The 21,603-nt window shown below is 36.4% G+C and overlaps 1 protein-coding gene across 2 annotated transcripts in view; it reads right to left on the reverse strand.

The window, feature by feature from the left end:
* The window catches only part of LOC149207750 (ribonuclease 3-like protein 2), a 147,988-nt gene that overhangs the window by 96,927 nt on the left and 29,458 nt on the right, over window positions 1-21,603 (reverse strand). The window lies entirely within an intron of this gene.

The raw sequence follows: 21,603 nt of genomic DNA on the forward strand, positions 1-21,603 counted from the left end.
AGGATACAAAAAACAACACTTTTTTTAGCTAATTGATAAACCTCAAACAAAAGGGTTCAATGATGGAGCGCATTGAGGACTTCCAAAAATTGAATATAAGGGTAAAAGATATTATAGAGGAGCATAGGTTGATGTGTTCATAGGGACTTTAAAGGATAACATCCAACATGAGGTTCGCCTTTGGGAACCTGACTCATTGGAGAAGGCCTTCAAGTTGGCAAGAAAAATGGAAAGAAAAATTATGGCAACAAGGAAGCCTAACACTCACAACTATAAAGATGGAAGTGTTGTTGCCCCTAGCCTTCCACAACCTACAAGGCTGACACCCCAACAATTGGAAGAAGAAAGAGCAAAAGGGCTTTGTTACAATTGTGATAGAAAATACGCTAAAGGTCATAAGTGTGCGGAGAAGAAATTATTTTACATAGATTGTGAAGAGGAGGAAGAAAAGGAACAAGAAAAGTTAAAAGAAGAGGATATACGCCATGAACAAACCATAGAGAAATAATAAATGAATCCGACCACATCTTGTAATGCATTGGAAGGAATTACCACTCCTTGAACTATCAAGAAAGACGAACATATCAAGAAGAAAAAGGTAATAGTATTGATTGGTTCGAGTAGTACCCATAATTTTATTCATTGTAAGATAGCCAAGGAATTGAATTGCTTCCTATATCCAACACCGAAGTGTCAAGTGATGGTTGCAAGTGGAGGAACCATAAATTGCTTTGGAAAGTGCCATAATAATAAGCTATCCATGGGAGAATATGTATTGAATAACCCAATGCTTTCCATTCCAATGGGTGGTGCTGATGTTGTACTAGGAATCCAATGGCTACAATCCTTGGGTACAATAGCTTTTAAGTTTCAAGAACTTTTCATGAAATTTTCTTCGGAAGGAAAGGAAGTGGAATTAATAGGTATCACAAGGAAACTAGGAAAGATAATCAGCTCTAATGGAATGACAAAACTTCTAAAGAAAGAACAATGAGGCATAATTGCACAATTATGTTCACCAGGGGTTCCTGCATCAAAATCATCTATTTCTCTAGATCTCCAAAAAGTCTTGGACAATCATTCCAAGGTATTTAAGACTCCCAAATGTCTCCCACCTATTTGTGATCATGATCATGCTATTCATTTGGTTCTAGGAAGTGTTCCTCCAAACATCAGGTCTTACATATATCCCTATGCCCTAAAGAGTGAAATTGAACGTATGGTTGCCGAAATGCTAGAGGCTGGTATAATTCAACCTAGTCAAAGTTATTTCTTTTCTCCAGTAGTATTGGTGCACAAGAAGGATGGATCATGGTGCATGTGTCTGGATTATAGGCAGCTAAACAAGCTCACTATTAAAGATAAATTTCCCATTCCTATCATTGATGAACTATTGGATGAATTGCATGGATCAATTTACTTCACCAAGTTGAATCTTCATTCAGGATATCATCAGATCAGAATGAATACTGAAGAGATTCCGAAAACAACATTTAGAACTCATGAGGGCCATTATGAATTTTTAGTCATGCCTTTTGGCCTTTACCAATGCACCTTCTACATTTCAATTTTTGATGAATTCCATTTTCAAACCCTTCCTTAGAAAATTTGTGTTAGTATTTTTTGATGATATATTAATCTATATCAAGTCTTGGAAGGATCATGTTCAACATGTTGACAAGGTGCTCAAACTATTGGAGGAGAAACAATTATATGCAAAAAGCTCCAAATGTTTCTTTGGAGTACAAGAGGTGGAATATCTGGGCCATATTGTATCTCATGAAGGTTTTAAGGTAGACCCCAGCAAAATTAAAGCCATTAAGGAATGGAAAATCCCCACATCCATAAAGCATCTGCAAGGATTTCTCGGGTTAACAGGGTATTATCGCAAGTTTGTTAAGAATTACGGGAGAATAGCAGCACCTCTAACAACATTATTGAAGAAAGATGCATTTTTATGGACTCCAGAAGCAACAAAGGCCTTTGAACATCTTAAAGAGGCAATGTGCCAAGCACTAGTCTTAGCTACGTCAAACTTCACAAAAACCTTTATTATGGAATGTGATGCCTCAAGAAATGGAATTGGTGCTGTTTTAATGCAAGAAGAAAGACCCATTTCTTTCGAAAGTCATCCAATCAAAGGAAAGTATTTACACAAAGCTATTTATGAGAAGGAAATGTTGGCAATACTACATGCACTTAAGAAATGGCGACCCTACCTAATGGGAAGACACTTCAAGGTAAAAACGGATCATGATAGCCTTAAATACTTTCTGGAACAAAGATTATCTTCAGAAGAGCATCAAAAATGGGTCACAGAGATGTTGGGTTATGACTTTGAAATCATATACAAAAAAGGGGAGGAAAATGTTGTGGCAGATGCACTCTCAAGAAAGGATGAGGATGTGGATGCATTGCTTTGTGCCATTTCTATTATCCAACCAGATTGGATAAACAAAGCAAGGGATGAATGGAAGAATGACGAAGAAGTGTGGGCACTCATTCAAAAGTTACAACAAGATCCTAGTACATATGATACATTTAGTTGGAAAAATGATTCGTTATGGTACAAAGATCACTTATACCTATGTCAGAATTCCCAACTCAAACAAAATATTCTTATGGAATTGCACACCTCCCCTTAGGAGGGAACTCAAGATTTTTAAAAACTTACCACAAGGTTAAGAAGGAATTTTTTTGGGATGGCCTTAAATCTAATATTCAAAAGTTTGTGGCACAATGTTTGGTTTCCCAACAAAATAAAGTGGAAAGAATTAAGACCCTGATTCTATTACAACCTTTATCCACTCCAAGTCAACATTGGGAGGAGGTTTCAATGTATTTTATCACAGGTTTTCCCAAGTCTGAAGGAAAGAGTGTCATCATGGTGGTAGTTGATAGACTTACCAAGTATGCACATTTTTGTGCATTATCTCATCCATTTAAAGCCAGTACATTTCCTATTGCATTTATGGAAATAATTCAAAAGCTACATGGAAACCCAAAGATTATTGTAAGTGGTAGAGATCCCATTTTCACTGGAAATTTTTGGACATAATTATTTTCTTGTCTTGGTACTCAGTTAGCTCATAGCTCATCTTATCATCCTCAATCTGACGGGAAAACTGAGATAATAAACAAACGTTTGGAAGGATATCTTTGTTGCTTTGTATCTAATAAATAGACACAATGGGTTAAATGGTTGCCTTTTGCTGAATGGTGGTATAATACTTCCTTCCATATTGCAGCAAAAATGACCCCATTTATGGCACTTTATGGATATCACCCACCGTCCATCACATCATTTTTAAGAGAAAATTCTAAGGTTCAAGTAGTGGAAGATCACATCGAGCATCAACAACAATTTCTCCAACTCTTAAATGATAAACTAACTTTGGCACATAATAGAATGAAACAACAGGCAGATTAACATCGCAACTAAAGAAGTTTTGATATAGGTGACTAGGTATTTCTATGGATACAACCATATAAACAAATGTCCCTCAAGCAATCTAAGAAGTATAATAAATTATCACCAAAGTATTATGGTACGTACAAGGTGTTGCAAAATATTGGTACTATGGCATACAAACTGGAGCTTCCAGTAGCTTCCTGAGTGCACCTAGTTTTCCATGTTTCATGCTTAAAGAAGTTTATTGGTGACAAGCTCCTAGTTCAATCAATATTGCCATAACTTGACGAGGAAGGAAAAATCATATCGGAACCTGAAGCAGTCATAGAAACAAGAACTTGACAGCTGCGAAATCGATCAATTTCTGAGTATCTTGTCAAGTGGAAGAACTTACCCGCTGAAGATTCCACATGGGAGGATGAGAATTTTATTTAGAAGCATCTAGAACTACTCAAGCATTGAGGACAACACTTTTTTGAAGGGGAGGGGCATGATAGATCCCTATAATATTAGTGATTCCCCCATTACTATTGTAGCCCTTATTGTTATTTTTGTGCCCTATTGTGCCCATATTGTTATTATTGTGCCCCATAGAAGCCCACTATTGTTATTGTTGTGCCCTTATATTATTATTGTTATGTCGGCTTTGATTATATTGTGACCTTAGACTCCTATATATAGAAACGAGGTTTTGGTCACTTGTGTCATAAAAGAATTGTTCATTTGTGTAATGTAAATGAGGTTTCCCCCTCGAAGAGGCTAATATCTAAGGCGTTGTTCCTTCTTTTCTATCTTTTTGTGAGCTGGTTTCATAACACGCATGACTATAAACTACACTGCTCGATGTGTAAGGCTGCGTGACAAGGGGTCTGCACAAAACAAGAAGGTCTCACAGTACCAGAAGAAGCACGAAGGGAGATGTGCTATAGGGGGAGAGACCACGCAGTGCAACTAGAAAGTGATTGTTACTGTCATTGTTCATGATTTGACAGTGAGAAGACGGTTAAGAGGAGCGTAGGGGGGAGGCATTTCAGGCATTTAAGGATGAATTTAAGAGTGAAATATTTGGAAATATGATTCCAATCTAGCATTTATGGACGGATTTTTGGGGGAACGGTTGAATTTGAATTTGAATTTGCCTATAGATTACGCGTGGCCATCCAACGAAAAACACTTTGCATTTTTAGAATTCTTGTGATGTGCTGTCGATTGCCTATGAATTGCTCATATTGGGAGGATTTAGTCATGAGTCCTGCATTTTCCAAGTTATCAGAGGTAAATCAGACGTTCATTATGGAAAAGATGCTAGGACCAAGCCCCACAGAAACTATGAGTACTAGTGGAGATGTCACTTCTGAGGGAGTGGTTCCTGAAGTTGTGAGCATGGAGGTTCTAGTAGCAGTGCCTATGATGCAGAGGTTGCCTAAGCTGAAGCCTACGCTAGTGACAGAGGTCCAAAAAACGAATAAGGAGAAGCAAAAGTAGCCGATGCCGGTGCGTGAGTCACCACGGAAGCACTCCACTACAGAGGCCCAGAGGAAAGAAAAACTGAGTGCAAAGGAGAAGGGGAAAGTGGTGAATCTGGAGGCTAAGGAAGGCGTGGATAATATAGACATTGAGGGGGTGGACCCTATATCTAGGTTGCCGAAGTATATCCTTCCATGCAAGGGCAAGGTGAAGGTCCAAGAGGACCCAGACATGGGACAGTTCCTCCTCAACATACCCCTGTTACGAGAGAACATAGCCTTTGAAGGTCCACACTTGGTGTAGATCCCATATTTAAAGCTAGAATATTGGGATTTTTCAGACCACGAGCGGTTCCCCTACCTGGCTACAGACACCTACATGAAGAGGATCTTCTACAAAGAGTCTGGTGTCACCGCATTGGAGCCTATGGAATGGATTCATGGAGTAAACAAGTTAGGATTGTTGAACCTGTTGTGGTTGCCCCACTACCCTCACTCAAATATAAACCTGATCGTCATTAAGCAGTTTTTGTGCCTGGTTCATGACGGGTGCTTGTGGTTGAACGTGTCGATCCCCATCACGGATATGCTGATCCATTGGATCACGCTATTGTCACATTTAGGATTAAATTTGCCTAAGGTGTTTGGTGAAAGACAAGTGAGCGCAACCTTGCTGAAAAGATGAAGGACAAGTTTAAGCTTGTGAAGAAGTGTGCGAGTACTCGATTACCTCCATTAATGACCCCACGATAAAGGTTGCCACGCAAATTTTGGCTAGAAAGGTGATGAGAAAGTGCCACATGGACGAGGTGTCGACACCAGTGTTTTTGTTAGCAACATAATGCATAGAGGGTGTACAAGTCAACTGGGCGCCTACTTGTGTAGTGAGTTCCTCGTAAATTGCAGAGAGGCACATGATGAAAGTAAAGCATTCCACTATTCGTGGATGTTGCTCTTGACAGTGCTTGTCGCGTGGGATTTGCTGGAGGACAACCAATTTCCTCCTATTGAGAAGGATTTAGTGGAAGCAACAAAGTTTGCATCTCTCTGGGCCACAAAAGATGTCGTGCAGGTCACAGAGAGCGAAGTCTTTTGGGTACTAATGGAGGTGAGCATTCGCATGGCCATCAACCAAAAGCCGTGGTTGTCACCAACCATGTTGAACAACTTTTAGGGTGCGTGAAATTCAAAGCTAACTTCCATCATGTGTATATCCAGGCGCGGAAGGATCCAGAGAAAAACTAGTTCAACCTGCCCTACATTGCTATGGATGACGCTATTGCAGAGGTCATCAAGTGCTGGTCAATTGTAATGAATAAAATATATAAATAATATAAATTTAATGTAAATGATAATAATCATAATTAATTATTAGTTAATTAGTAATTAGGCTGAAGAGGCATGTCTAAATGATACGTGACTCTTCATGAAGAGACACTTGCATGGTATATAAGCAAGCATCTTGTTCTCATTTTAAATCATTCATTCTCATTCTTATTCATTTTAATATAATATTTATATCCTCAATGGATAATTTCATATTCCAAGTTTTCTGGAGTAATTAGTTTTTAGAAGGAACTTTGTTCACTTCATTTGGTATCAGAGCAATTCGGTCCTCTAGGTTGCTTAACCGGTGCACAAAGCTCGTTCTCCGATCCAAGTCTTTGGCTATCAACTCTTCGTCAAATTTATTGTTGTTGCAGTTCAAGCGTTTCGCTAAATATTTGGGAGTTTCTCCTTTTCTCCATTTTTCTAGGCCTTTGGCCATAAAAAAAATTAACCAAAAAAAAAATATAAGTAAATAAAATAAAATAAAAAAGAAGAAAAAAAAAAGTAAAAGAAAAAACAAAACTGATACAAAATCTCATACCAAGTATATTTAAAACCTTTTACGTGGAGAAGCCCGTGGTTTTAAAAACAACCCATGGTAATAGCCCATCGTATTTTAAAAGTTAAAGAAAAACAAGGATACAAAAGCTCTTACGTGAAAGGTAAATATTACTTTTTACAGGAGGTTTTAAAAACAACCCATGGTAATAGCCCATGGTATTTTAAAAGTTAAAGAAAAAATAGGTATACAAAAGCTCTTACGTGAAAGGTAAATATTACATTTTACTAGAAGTTTTAAAAACAACCCATGGTAATAGCCCATGGTATTTTAAAAGTAAAATAAAAAACAAAAGGGATACAAAATCTCATACCAAGTGATATTTAAAACTTTTTACGTGGAGAAGCCCGTGGTTTTAGAAACAGCCCATGGTATTTTAAAAGGAAAAGATATTTTGATAACATTGGAGAAAAAAGGTGTGATGTAAATAATTTTAATCATTCAAATCTAAAGATTGTGACCGTACCAAGAGTCACGTCTCATCCAAATTAGTCACGTCTCACCCAAATTTTCTGAGGAAAAAAATATTATTATAATTATAAGAAAGGATACTATATAAGCCTTATATAGTTACATATAAAAGGAAAAGTGGGTCTCAAAAAAGTATATATAAATTTTATATAATTCTAATTTTATAATATATATAAATTAAAATTATATAATATATATAATTTATTTTTATATATAAAAAAAGTTATTAGTATATAAATTTTTTTATTAAAAGAGTGAAAAAAGAAGAAGAAGAGAGAATATATATATATATATATATATATATATATATATATATATATATATATATATATATATATATTAGATTTTTATAAGAGAGAAGTGGAATATATTTTATAGATTAAGAGAATATATTAAAAAAAAAAGAGTGATTTATTAAAATATTTAATATTCAAGAAGCAAAAATAGAGACTAGTAATGAAAGGTTTCCTAGAACCTTTAGTAAAAGTGTTGATACATTATTTAAAATCAAAGGATCGCTCGTAGGAAGAGATATCATAATCACTATCAGTCCTGCTGAAAAAAGTAATTATGTTAGTCCTAAATGTGCTAACCAATTGGTGATTCCTGAATCAAATGTAGTTGAAAAGAATACTCTTGGCGAATATGACAAACAATATGACATAAGAAATCTACACCTAAGTATTGGAGATTACACTTTTACCTCACAATTCACCGTGAAAACCTTATATTCTAATGATAGTGACATTATTTTGGGATCCCCATGGATGGAAACTCTAGGTTCCTTTATTCTAAATACAAATTTTTTTTTGACATTTTCTTACAAAAATAAAAAAATAACGCTCCAAGATTTTACACTGGAACCAAACTCAGTAACGCCAAAAGATATCTCAGATATTTCAAAAGTAATTTCTCAAGAATGTAAAAAAGTATTACAAAATATGAAAAACGAAATTAATAAAATCACTGTTGATAAAAATGAAGAAGTTTCCAGACTTAAAATCCATAGTGAAAAATTGCTGACGCAATTAAGAAACTTAAGAAGGATAAGAAGTCATTAGAAAACTAGGTACATCAATTCACTCAAGAAGAAGCATTGAAATATCCAGTTGTAACAGTCCAAGTTGAAAATAAGGGAACGAATACAGATCTAGTGAATATGACAACTCAAGAAGACAAGTCAGTTGAAGAAAAGACACACTTAGATGTTGCAGTTCAAACAATGAACATCCCAAGTGAATGTTCCATAACCAACTCAACAACGTCTTCGCCAGAAGAAAATATAAAAATTGCCACATGCCCAATAAGGGAAAGTCAAACCAAAAAAGTTCCATATCGGCATCCGAATCATGAGAACAGATGAATCAACCATGCTACATATTTGAACCAGTCAAAAATGAAACAACAAATTGATGTTCCAGATAATAGTGATGTAACCTCAATCCAATCTTATGCTAACAAGTCATTACAAAATTCTAGTGATCAGAATATTATACAAAGGATTAATCTGGGATGGTCTGATCCCTTCTCAGTGCGACATTTTTGTTTGTCACTAAGAAGATCATACTAACTTGTATTGACGAGGATGACTATTTCGAGAGAGAAAGACATTCGAAGCCGAAAAAGAGATCAAGCCCTTTTCATCAACAAGCTTTGAGGACAAAGCTCTTTGAGGAAGGAGGCAATGTAACAAATAAAATATATAAATAATATAAATATAATGTAAATGATAATAATCATAATTAATTATTAGTTAATTAGTAATTAGGCTGAAGAGGCATGTCTAAATGAGACATGAATCTTCATGAAGAGACACTTGCATGGTATATAATCAAGCCTCTTGTTCTCATTGTAAATCATTCATTCTCATTCTTATTCATTTTAATATAATATTTATATCCTCAATGGATAATTTCATATTCCAAGTTTTCTGGAGTAATTAGTTTTTAGAAGGAACTTTGTTCGCTTCACCAATAGGGTGGCATTCCGCATCCGATGTGGCCACCGGGACTAGCAAGTTTGCGGAGAAGAAGAAAAAGGAAGCACCAAACAGAAGGTTCAACAGTTGGCTAAGAAGAGGAAGAAATAGGTCGAGGATATGGCCCGTGTAGAAGAGGATCCCGCTGCACAGGAACATGCAGAGCAAGAAGAGCACGACTCCGAAATAAATTAGAAGTATCCTTCACCCCAAACGGAGGAGGAAGAGCAGTCCGAGTAGGGCAACGGTGAGAAGTAGGATAACACTCCCTTCTTAGTGAAGAAGTACAGGGAGTAGGAAAAGAAAGGATCGCGGAAGAAGACAAAAGTTACCAAGCTGTCGCTGGAGATGATTACTTTGACGAATGGAAACCTGGATGAAATTGGAGACAAGGTGAGGGATACAATAGTAGAACTATTGTTGTAGTTCGAGAAGCAGTAGAAGCAGGCATTGAGCACCATCCAGAAGGATCTACGCGAGCTCCAGATCCAGACAACAAGAATCTAGGAAGGTGTAGGACAGAGCAGTGTTGTATCAACCAATTTGGCACCAGGGACCACTCAAGCAGTAGAGATGGTTCGGTCATTAGATATCTAGGAAGTCGCACTACCTGATGGAGCTTTGAGTGCAAAGGTGGCCACTGATAAGGTTATTATTAGCTCTTTGAAGAATATTGGCCTCAACCTAGCCGCGCTCCCCAACAAGTTTCTTCACACACTGCAAGCAGGTGTGATAGCAGAAGTTAAGGCCCGAGAGCAGTGTGCGCTGAGATTGATCAGCGAGTACAGAGTCAACAACGAACATATATTCGTGGTAAAATCAAAAGCGCTGGAGGGGGAGACGAAATTTCAGGCATAGAACGACCAAATTGCAGCCATGGTAGTCGAGGCATGCAAGACATTCCGTGAACTACATATTCTAGAGGAAGCGTCGTTAGAGGTGAAGATCAGGAAGTTGGTTGCAGGTGTGTGTGACATAAATACGGAAGTGGCCAAGGTTTAGTTTGAATTGAACTTGAAAATCATAGAGTTAGAGTTGAATTCACAACCTTCAACTCCACCAGAAATCAGAGAAAAAGGCGAAGCCGCTATGAAGGATGGAGTCTCAGCAGTGGATGTCGCGGTAATGGATTGCACTATGCTCTTCGAGCAATCCATGGAGGTAGTCATGGCTCTTCAGGAAGATCCTAACTTGCGGAGGTTAAACATAGAAGTTGTAGAAATTTTGAATAATATGACACTTATTCATAGAGATTATCCCAATTATACACTATTGCGGAATACATGCATAATACATAACCTCCTCTACATTGATCATAAATTTAGCAGCATTAAAAACAATGAAACATCAATCGCATGTGCACATTAACACAGTATGTAACCCAGGGAAAGCATACAGTTGAAAACCCCACACTATTTGTATATTATAATGATTGAGAACATGTAACAATACATAGTACAATACTCCTCACAAGTACTCAGTACTATCTCCACCTGTTACACACAAAACTAGCTCAGATCCGAACAAGTCACAGGTTCAAATCTCCTCCGCTACTTTTCCTGCCTCCACTGCACAATGCTGCAAGAGAATCATGTGAGCACAAGCTATAATTGCCTTGATGTTGGCCCACACTGCACAATCCTCATTGGCATTACTCAATCCATGCATGTGCAAATCTCATGCACAATTGATAGTCACAACTCACCCTTTCACTTACCTCTAACACCTGTCTCTGTTGAACTGTCCATGCACTGAGTTAACTGATGTATTATTTAGTTTCTTTATGAGTTAATAATTAGTGAATTAATTAATATTTAATTCACACAACTCATCACTAGTGTATTCTTTAGTTAGACTAAAATACAACTAGTTCAACTAAGTCAAATTGAACACAACTCCATCAACTCCACATCCAACTCCACAGAACTCACATGCATGAGTTCTAACTGAAGTCCTCCATGCAATAGATCAACTAAACACATAAGAAACCATGTGATTCCTTTTGTCAGCTGCATGTGCCACATCCAAAGCTCGAACTGAAGTGCTCCAAGAGAATAAGATAATGTTTAGAGTCCAAATATTACTAAGGGCTAATAATATTTGACTGTTTCTATTTTTAGCCTGGCAGTCTAAAAATAGACTCTGATCACTCTGCTGTGAACCAAAAATAGAAGTCCATCTATTTTTCCCAACATGACCAATCATCCATAAACATCATCCTGCAACTCATAGACCATGATCCATATGTCTAAAAATAGACATAGTCTAAAAATAGACATTGCACCAAAAATAGCCTGCGGGCCCACTTAGTGAAGGTGACTCCTTTCCACTAAGATCCATCATCTTGTTGCATTCTCAACACTCCCTCTCAACAAGATATGGATTATCTGCAACCCCTATCCTACCTCTGTAATGTTCTGCATGCAACACATTTGCCCGGTCCACTTGCTCCAACAACACTTGGAACAAAAACACTCCCAGCTGACCACTCTGTTGAGCTAGGAACATACTCTGATGCTGAAGCTCTACCTGCTGCTGACAAGTACTCCCTCTCTGACATCTGCGCTACTGCAACATCTCCATGCATCTCGCACCATTGCACACTTCTCTGTGCCACCTAGCACTGTGCAAAACACTTGTGCCTCTCACATTGTTGCAGCCTGCTAGCTATGCGCTGTCCTGGGATTCCCTACACTGTCGCTCTCTCTGCCGCTCCATCCGCATCTGTCTTTACCCAATCAGTCAGTTCCTGCTACTCCATATCGGGGCTCCCGTAGCAAGGTCTTATCTATGAGGTTGGGTACCTCAAGGATCCTGCCCCTCCTCCTTAGGATGATCAATCCACATCACCCCACCTCCTACCTGGAGGTATGGCTTCATGTGATCCCTCAGCCCACTTGGCTCGAAGTTTCCCCCTAATGGAGGTCTCTGCATGAGTAGATGTCTCTACTCGATCTCCTCTCAGCTTCCCCTGTTGTGGCTGCTCCACAACCTCCTAAAGCTGCTGCACCAATCATGGCTCCTCCACAATCGTCTGAGACTTCTTCTGGCTCTGCATGTTGAGAGGTAATATACCCTCCCTCTCAACCACCAAGTCTCCATCAGTTGCCTTGCTGCTCAAGGCTTTGCATGCATCTACATGCAACTGATAAAGGTTCCTGACTCGAACCCCTATCTTCTGGGTTTCTCCAGTTGTCTTGCTGCGCAGGAAAGCCTTTCCCTTGCTGAAGACAACATCATATCCCTTGTCTTCTAACATTGCCACAGAGATAAGATTCTTCTTCAATCCTGGAACATGCATCACTTCCTTCAATCTGAAGGGTTTACCAGACTCCCTCTCAAAGGAAATGGTACCGATACCGGTTGCACTGTATCTACCATCATCGCTCATCTCGATGTGCACTCCAAGATCTTTCTCATCCAGATCAGAAAAAAAATCTTGATCTCCTGTCATGTGAGAAGACACACCACTGTCCAAGAACCATACCGATCCCATCACACTTGATACCAAGCATGCGATCAGCGAAAAATCCAGCTCAAACTGCGAGGCTAAGGCCTCTCCCGCTGCAGATCCAACAACTTGCTTATTTTTCATGTTCTGCGGACAATCTGTGGCATCTCCATTCTCAGTTTTGATGTTTCTGAGTTTATCCTTGAGCACCATTCCACCAGCTCAAAACTCAACTGCTTCTAATCTAAAATTCGTGAGAACAAAGTATTTCTTGTACAGAAATCGACTGTATGGGCATTCACCGGATATCTCACCTTCCAAAAGAAGGATGAATCCAAAAGCTACCTGGCCCGATTACAGACTCTGCCTAAAGAAATAAAATGTAAACACTTTCTGAATAATAGATTTGATGATCAATCCCGCTTTGATATCTTGTAGAACTTTTTCTACAAATCAACCAGCTCTGATACCATGTAGAAACTTTTTCTACAAATCAACCAGCTCTGATACCATGTAGAAATTTTGAATAATATGACACTTATTCATAGAGATTATGCCGATTATACACTATTGCGGAATACATGCATAACACATAACCTCCTCTGCGTTGATCATCAATTTAGCAGCATTAAAAACAATGAAACATCAATCGCATGCGCACACTAACACAGTATGTAACCCGGGGAAAGCATACAGCTGAAAACCCCACACTATCTGTATATTATAATGATTGAGAACATGTAACAATACATAGTACAATACTCCTCACAAGTACTCAGTACTATCTCCATCTGTTACACACAAAACTAGCTCAGATCCGAACAAGTCACAAGTTCAAATCTCCTTCGCTGCTTTCCCTGCTTCCACTGCACAATGCTACAAGAGAATCACATGAGCACAAGCTACAATTGCCTTGATATTGGCCCACACTGCACAATCCTCAATGGCATTACTCAATCCATGCATGTGCAAATCTCATGCACAACTGATAGTCACAACTCACCCTTTCACTTACCTCTAACACCTGTCTCTGTTGAACTGTCCATGCACTGAGTTAACTTATGTATTCTTTAGTTTCTTTATGAGTTAATAATTAGTGAATTAATTAATATTTAATTCACACAACTCATCACTAGTGTATTCTTTAGTTAGACTAAAATACAACTAGTTCAACTAAGTCAAACTGAACACAACTCCATCAACTCCACATCCAACTCCACAGAACTCACATGCATGAGTTCTAACTGGTGTCCTCCATGCAATAGCTCAACTAAACACATAAGAAACCATGTGATTCCTTCTGTCAGTTGCATGTGCCACATCCGTAGCTCGAACTGAAGTTCTCCAAGAGAATAAGATAATGTTTAGAGTCCAAATATTACTAAGGGCTAATAATATTTGACTGTTTCTATTTTTAGCCTGGCAGTCTAAAAATAGACTCTGATCACTCCACTGTGAACCAGAAATAGAAGTCCATCTATTTTTCCCAACAGGACCAATCATCCATAAACAACATCATGCAACTCATAGACCATGATCCATATGTCTAAAAATAGACATAGTCTAAAAATAGACTTTGTGCCAAAAATAGCTTGCGGGCCCACTTAGTGAAGGTGACTCCTTTCCACTAAGATCCATAATCTTGTTGCATTCTCAACAGAAGTGTCTCAATTGGAGCAGAAGTATGATGAAGCGACAACGATGGCAGACATCATTTCCATAGCACAACGATTAGCCAAGCTGCATGAGGCAAAACAGTTGCTTGAACAGGTGGAAGCATCACAGAGGAAAGCGGTGGTCCTCAAGGCCAGATTAGGGCCTTAGTTGGATGAGGCCTACATTATCTCTGCCAATATTGAGAAGAAGTTGGCAAGCCTACAGAGCATGCAACAAAAAATCAAGGAAGATAGCGGGGGACTAGCAACAGAGTAGTTGGTGGAGCAGATCAAATAGGCAGCCACGTAAAGTGTGTCTGAGGTAGCAGTAGCACAAGTAGAGTTGGGAGGTCTCCGCAGTAATATCTTCACGCCAACAAAGTGAGTCAAGGGTGAGTCACGATTTTTTTGTTGGGGTCCTATTGGGGCAGGGTCCCCAAGGGTCAATTTTGGGGCAAAAGCCCAAGTTTTGGGCCAAGAAGCCCAAGTTTTGTAGTATAAAATGTAAAGTCTGCACAAGTTGTGGTCATGGGGCGCAAATAGTAAAGTGTCATAAATGGTTTCACCCTTATTTTATGTAAGATGTGTTAGCTTTTATAGATCTGCCCATGGTTTGTGGACCATGGGATTGTATAAGGAGGAGAGTCTTAGAGAGTCTAAAGGGATAATGACTAGCGATGATAAAGACAAATGTAATGGGTTAGTAGAAGAAAGAGCAAAGAAGTCTTAGAGTAGATGAGAGTCTCTATAGCTATGTGTGCAGAGGCCTAGAGTAGAGTCCGCAGCTGAGTGAGTGGACCCCTGTAGCTAAGTGTGCAGGGAAGTCTTGAGTCTATAAGAAGAACTGAAGTATTAATAAAGAGATTATTCTAGCAAATCCTATGTTTTGTCTATTTATTGTTGTTATGAATCACTGCGCTTTTACACTGTAATGAATGATGGGTCTATGGAATAATATTGTATTAGTGCGCAACTTTGCATGATTTATATTGTTATATGAATGGAAGTAATAGTAACTATTTACGCGAAGAATATCTTATTGTATGTGGAAGTTATTAAACACTTAAGCTGATCTGGGTAAATACATAATTAGGAATAGTCATAGAGGCATGTAACTAGTTGATTCACCTGTTTAGAGTCTGCAAAAGATAGTCGTAGACCGTCACAAAGGTCTAGAGGGTGGATAAAGAAAGTCATATTGATAAGCCTTAAAGGCTTATCAATCTGCACAAAGGAAGGTTTAGGGCATAAAATGACATCACGCTCATCTCTGGGTGCGGAAACTTGGTTCCAACATCCCACCATATTGCTTTGGGTGAGACTTCAGTCCGTGCTCCACGTATTGATGCCGAAAGGGCCAGTAGTGTAGGGATTTTTTTGGAAAAACTAACTCTGAACCTGGGTCAGGACCCACTAAACCAGCATACAACTCTTTATCATAAGTTGGATAGTTAATTACTGCATTGGTAAAGGTTTCAGAAAGATAAAAAATAGGCTTACCATACTGCATCAAAAACTTCTCCCATGATATAATCACTTGCATCAATTTGGATCTCAAATAGTTGCTTAAGATATGGAAGTGCTAGAACTGGTGTTGTACGGATTTTCTATTTCAATATATTGAATAATTTATGTTGCTTGCTTCCCCACTGAAAGACCTATTTCACACTTGACAAACCATGTAATGGTGCAGCAATGAGTGAGAAGTTAGCTATAAATTTTATCCAATATTGGGTTGCTCCCAAAAAGCTCCTAAATTTTGTTACATTGTTGCATTTAGTCCAATTTACAATAATTGCAACTTTTGAGGGACCAATCTTCAATTCACCCCTTCGTACAATATGACCCAAATAAACCAAAGAGGTTTCTGAAATTCACACTTATACATCTTCAAATACAATTTCTCTTTCTTCAAGACATTTAAAACTTGTTTCACATGTTTGACATGCTCTTCATGAGTCTTGTTGAAAATCAAAATATCATCTAAGTAGACTATGACAAAATCATTAAGGAATGGTCTCAACACATCATTCATAACTCTCATGAATGTTGCAGGTGCATTCCAAAGCCCAAACAACATAACTAACCATTCATACAAACCTTGTTTTGTATTGAAATCATTTTTCCAAATATCACCTTCAACAATCCTTATCTAATGATAACCTCTTCTCAAATCTAACTTAGTGAAGTAAACAACATCTTTTAGCTGATCTAACAATTCATCAATACGAGGAAGAGGATAACACTTTTTTACTGTGATTTTGTTCAAAGCTCTAAAATCCACACACATGTACCATGTACCATCCTTCTTTAGAACCAAGATAATATGAGACCCATAAGGAGATGTAATAGGCTTGATGACCCTTTTTTCAAGAAGATCTTGAATTTGGTTCTTGATTTCTGCATTCTCCAAAGATGGTATTCTCTACATCTCAATGTTTGAAAGAGGTGCATCCTGCTGGAAATGAATCTCATGTTGGATTCCTCTTTTAGGAGGAAAGCATACAGGTTCTTGAAACATCTTGTCATAAGTGTTAACAACTTCAACCAAATCATGCTTGAGTTTAGAATCACATCTCGTGAAAGCTTCAAACTCAACAATATCTTTAGCTTTAATCATCAATAACACAAAATTATTACCAGCATTTACAAGCCTTTTCATTTGACCAAAAATTACAAGAGATAAGTTCATCTTCTTGCGATGTGCTCTAACAATATAATCAACTACATATTTAAAAAGATGTTATTTTTTCTCATGATGATAGAATATGGCTTTTTGGTCATACAAGTATGGACTCCCTAAAACAATTCCACATATGTCAAGTGGGACAACATCAAGATCTACCTCATTTATAAAGTTTGCAGTGATGGCGAATTTAAGTTCACTTTTTCTTGTCACTTGCAATTTGGAATTTTCACATACCCAACCCAAAGGGTAAGGATTAGGATGAGGTGTAGTTTCTAATTTTAGTTTCCTGACAATTTCTTCAGAAATCAGTTTGACTTGGGATCAACTATCGAACAAGGTATCAACTTTTGTATTTTTTGTAATGACCCTAATATGGAAAAGCTCAATTCTTTATTTTTCCTTTTGAGACTCAATAGGCTTAATAAAAGAACTAGTACTTGCATTAGAAGATTTACCTTGAATTCCCATGGCTATGATTTTGGTTTCATCACCTGATCACATCCTACATCCTGTTGAGTTGTAGCAACAATCTTTTGTTTTCCCTTGTTATTGAACTTCTTTGGTCTCATTTTAGGATGTAGTTTCCAACAATGGTCTTCATCATGGCCTTATTTTGAGCAATGTTTACAGGTAAGTCTCTCTCCCTATTTCTTGACTATAGCAATTTTTTTTCCTTTGCCTTTAAGCTTCCCCTTTCCTTTGTCTCCAGATTTGGATGGTTTCTTGCTAGTATCTTGAGAAACATTCTTACCTCTAGCTTCTAAATGAGTTTCTTGAACACATATTTCATATAGATTAGTGGGATTAAACATAAGTATAATATGTCTCAAATAACTATGTAATCCACCAATGTATTTAAGGAGAGTGACTTGTAAAGATAAATAACTATGTATTTAATTATAGTATGTCTGAAATAACTATGTAATCCACCTATGTATTTAAGGAGAGTGTATTTATTGATGTCAGTGCCATGTCAGTGTATGACCTGCTCAGTCAGCAGCCCAGTCAACCCTACAAGTTGAATTTTTAGTTGTTTGCCAAAAAATTCAAAATGCAATAAATTTCTCATACGATGTGGGATTGAGGTGATTCAAGCGTTGTTGGATTTAGAATGATGAGATCTACGATTTTGTGCTAGTTTCAAGAGATTTTTAGTACTTTCATTTTTTAGCATATTTTTTATCCCCTAGATCATTGTGATGGATATGTTATTCGAGCTTAAGGTATTTCACATGGATGTTATGGTGGATATGATCATGGGTGATTTCAAGTATAAATCTATATATGGAGGAATACTATGGATATTTCCTTATATTAGATCACTCCCAACAATATCAATGAGGTTTTCAAAATGCTGAAGGACGAGCTCATGAAAACTTAGAGCAGAGAATTGGGGAAATATGGAGAATACAGGTGATCACCATGGTGAAAATGAGGATGATCATCCCCATTAGAATTCAGTGTTGCAAAAGGTGAGACAATACTACAAAAGGTGAAAAACAAAGCTACAATAATAATAATAATAATAATGTCATCGAAATCTTTACAATGTTGGACAACGAATCTCTACATTGTCCATCTCTACAGTGGAAGACAAAAAATATCTAGTGTCCATAAGAAGAACCTCACAATAAAACACCTATCCGCATAATTAGAAAATCAGAATATAAACTTTGAAATATATTTTTTATTTATTGTTGTTAATTATTTAATATCGAACAAAAAAATGTGACAAAATTATAATTCTTATTTACTTTTAAAGATAATAAATAATATATTATCTAACATATTATTTATAGTATTAAAATCAATTTCTTGAATTATATTATTGTTTATTTTATTTATATTTAAAATTTAACCTTTTAAACTAAAAAACAAAGAAGATAAATTTTAATTTTAAAAAAATATTAATAATTTACATTAAACACGTTTTTATTTAAAATGTTAGTAAAACATTCACAATAAAAATGAGATGATAATTTCATACTTTTAAATCTATAAAATTAATGACCCTAACAAATATGACAATTCTAATTAAACATCTATCATAATTAACTTTTGGAAAAAAAAAAAATTCCAAAATTGTTTTATTTAATTAAAAAATAATGTTTTGAAAATAATAACGATTTTTTTTAAGAATAATAATTAACGTGCTAAAATTAATCACCGTTTTGACATTTAAAATAAAGGCTCCCAAAAACCAATCAAGATCTCAATAGTAAGCCCCATTGGCTACCCAAAAACAATATCAATAGTTATGTTAGAAAATTCTTTAATTCTATTATTATAACCGTTATATAGAAAATACTAAAATAAAAGTTATATGGTGTTATGATCAAAATTTAAAAAGAAGAAAAAGATTAATGTTGGAATGCAATGTAATAACAAAAATGATGAATGATTATCATATTGTTCTTTATAAGGGGCCTCTTTTTTCCCACCCTTTTGGCATCTACTTGATCAAGTTTCTATTTAAAAGAGCAAGGTTATATCATTAATATAAGTAGAGGTATTATCATATTTCCCCTGGTAGGTTATGGAAAAACTATATACTAAATTCAAACTTTTTAGCACTTTTCTAAAAGATGTCACTAAGTAAAATAAACATTATAATACTTATTTTTTTTCCAAATATATATGGTGATAACTTCTTCAAAGGGTGCAATTTTATTAATATTTAAATGGGAATTACAATTTTGAGAACAGAATCATGGTTAGTTGGAAATCTTAACATGGTTTCGAAAACAAATGTAGTACCTTAGTTTTGATTCCCAAAACAACTAGGTATAATTTTAAATCATCATTACCATGTAATTTTCCTTTTGACTCATCAAATACCAATCATTGAATGCATGTGTAAGGTTGGTAAAAGAGTCATCTTAGCCAACCATTGAAATATGGGGGTATCTACACTAACGTAAGAGTTTTATGAGGGTCAAAATACATAGTTATGATAGCGTGAGATAAGTACAATCATTCATATTGACAACAAGAACCAGTAAATCATGCATGAAAGAGGAAAATCAAGTTGGGGTGAATAGGTAGTCTTCTTGGTAGCAAGAAGGGAGGACAATAGAGGAGAGTTCTAGAAAAGGAGGAATATATGATTTTATGTTAAGTATAGCTCATGGATCTAGCAATTGCACTGATAACTATGTTGGTATATCCCTATGAGAAATTATGATTTATAAAACTACCCAAGACCTTGCATAAAGGTTATGTAAGCACATTTGTAATACATATATTTCTTGGTGACCCTACCTAAAAACAAAATTGTTGGTCTTTTGTTGGATCCCTAGAGGAGATGGAGATTGTCTAAGGGACTATAATGCAAAGAAGGAAATTTTATCCTTGAGTTTGTGTAAATTGACGGGGAAGAGAGTTGGGTGGTTGGAAAGGTTATAGGAGCCATATCACTATGGTTTTACTAGGTATTGGCCTATGTGAGTAGATAATAAACATGCACAGGATCTTTCCTATCCTTATGTACTCATAACCTCAACTCAAGAGTGAGTTCCCACTAAAATAATTGGAGAAACATAGTCTATAGTAGGGTGAAATGTTTGACATCCATAACTAGTTGTGAAAATAATCTAAAGGATAAGTGATCTATTTTCTATGTTCTTTATGACGTAAATGTTATGTAATAGATTACATGCATAACATGATGATTAGAAATGGAGAGTCTAGCAAAAATTTGAACTCATGTTCCGCTTCCCTCTTTGGTAGTATCCATTTATTCTCCTAGAACACTTCCATATATGCATGTAGAAACTCTTCTAGTTGATGTATCTATTATGTATTGCACCCCTCTAAGGATGCCTTTTCTCTCACTAACCCTTCTACAAATTGATTTTCTCTTAAAATAATAAAACATACTTCTTGCTAGAACTAATTAGTTTATTGGCTTGGTTAGAACTTAGCGGTGAAATTTTAGACATTCCCTTATGTGCATTCGTGTTGAAGGACTTTCTATCCTTCACGAGGTGATACTAGTTGTATCTCTGCATAAATATTTTATCCTACATGACATATAGATAGGGACTCCCAAACACCAATCCACATACATCTAGTAGAACTACATTGAATTCTAGTTCATCAATAAAACCAACACTAACAACAAATTTTATTTTACACACACAGGCTTCACTATGGGAGAAATACCATACCAAGTGCATTCATGTTGGGGGATATATATTGAGGAAAAAAATATATAATATATTGAGCATATAATAGGAGGTAAAGGGTTTTTATATTTCCATGTATAAAAAATGGAGCTCAAAGTTAATGAAAAATATAAAGGGGTATAAAAAAATGTTAATGAAAAAATGGATACCTACAATATCTAGTGAAAGTAGGGGTTTTCTAAATTGGGAATTTGTATTGGGTTCATATTGGTAGGGGGTTAAATAATGTGACTTTTAGAGGTATTTTCCAACATGTAGTAAAATTAAGGGTATTGTTTAGTATGCCATGAATGTATATAATATGTCATAGGTTCATTAAGTGAAGCCCCCTTGATTTTACACTATTTTGTTAGTTCAATTCCTACATCCTTATTTACCCATCTTAATAAATAGGGGCTACAATGAT

The sequence above is a fragment of the Pinus tabuliformis genome, chromosome 1_2 (assembly GCF_031772625.1).
Source record: "Pinus tabuliformis cultivar Carrire ecotype Pingquan chromosome 1_2, CPIR1, whole genome shotgun sequence".
Taxonomy (NCBI): Eukaryota; Viridiplantae; Streptophyta; class Pinopsida; order Pinales; family Pinaceae; genus Pinus; species Pinus tabuliformis.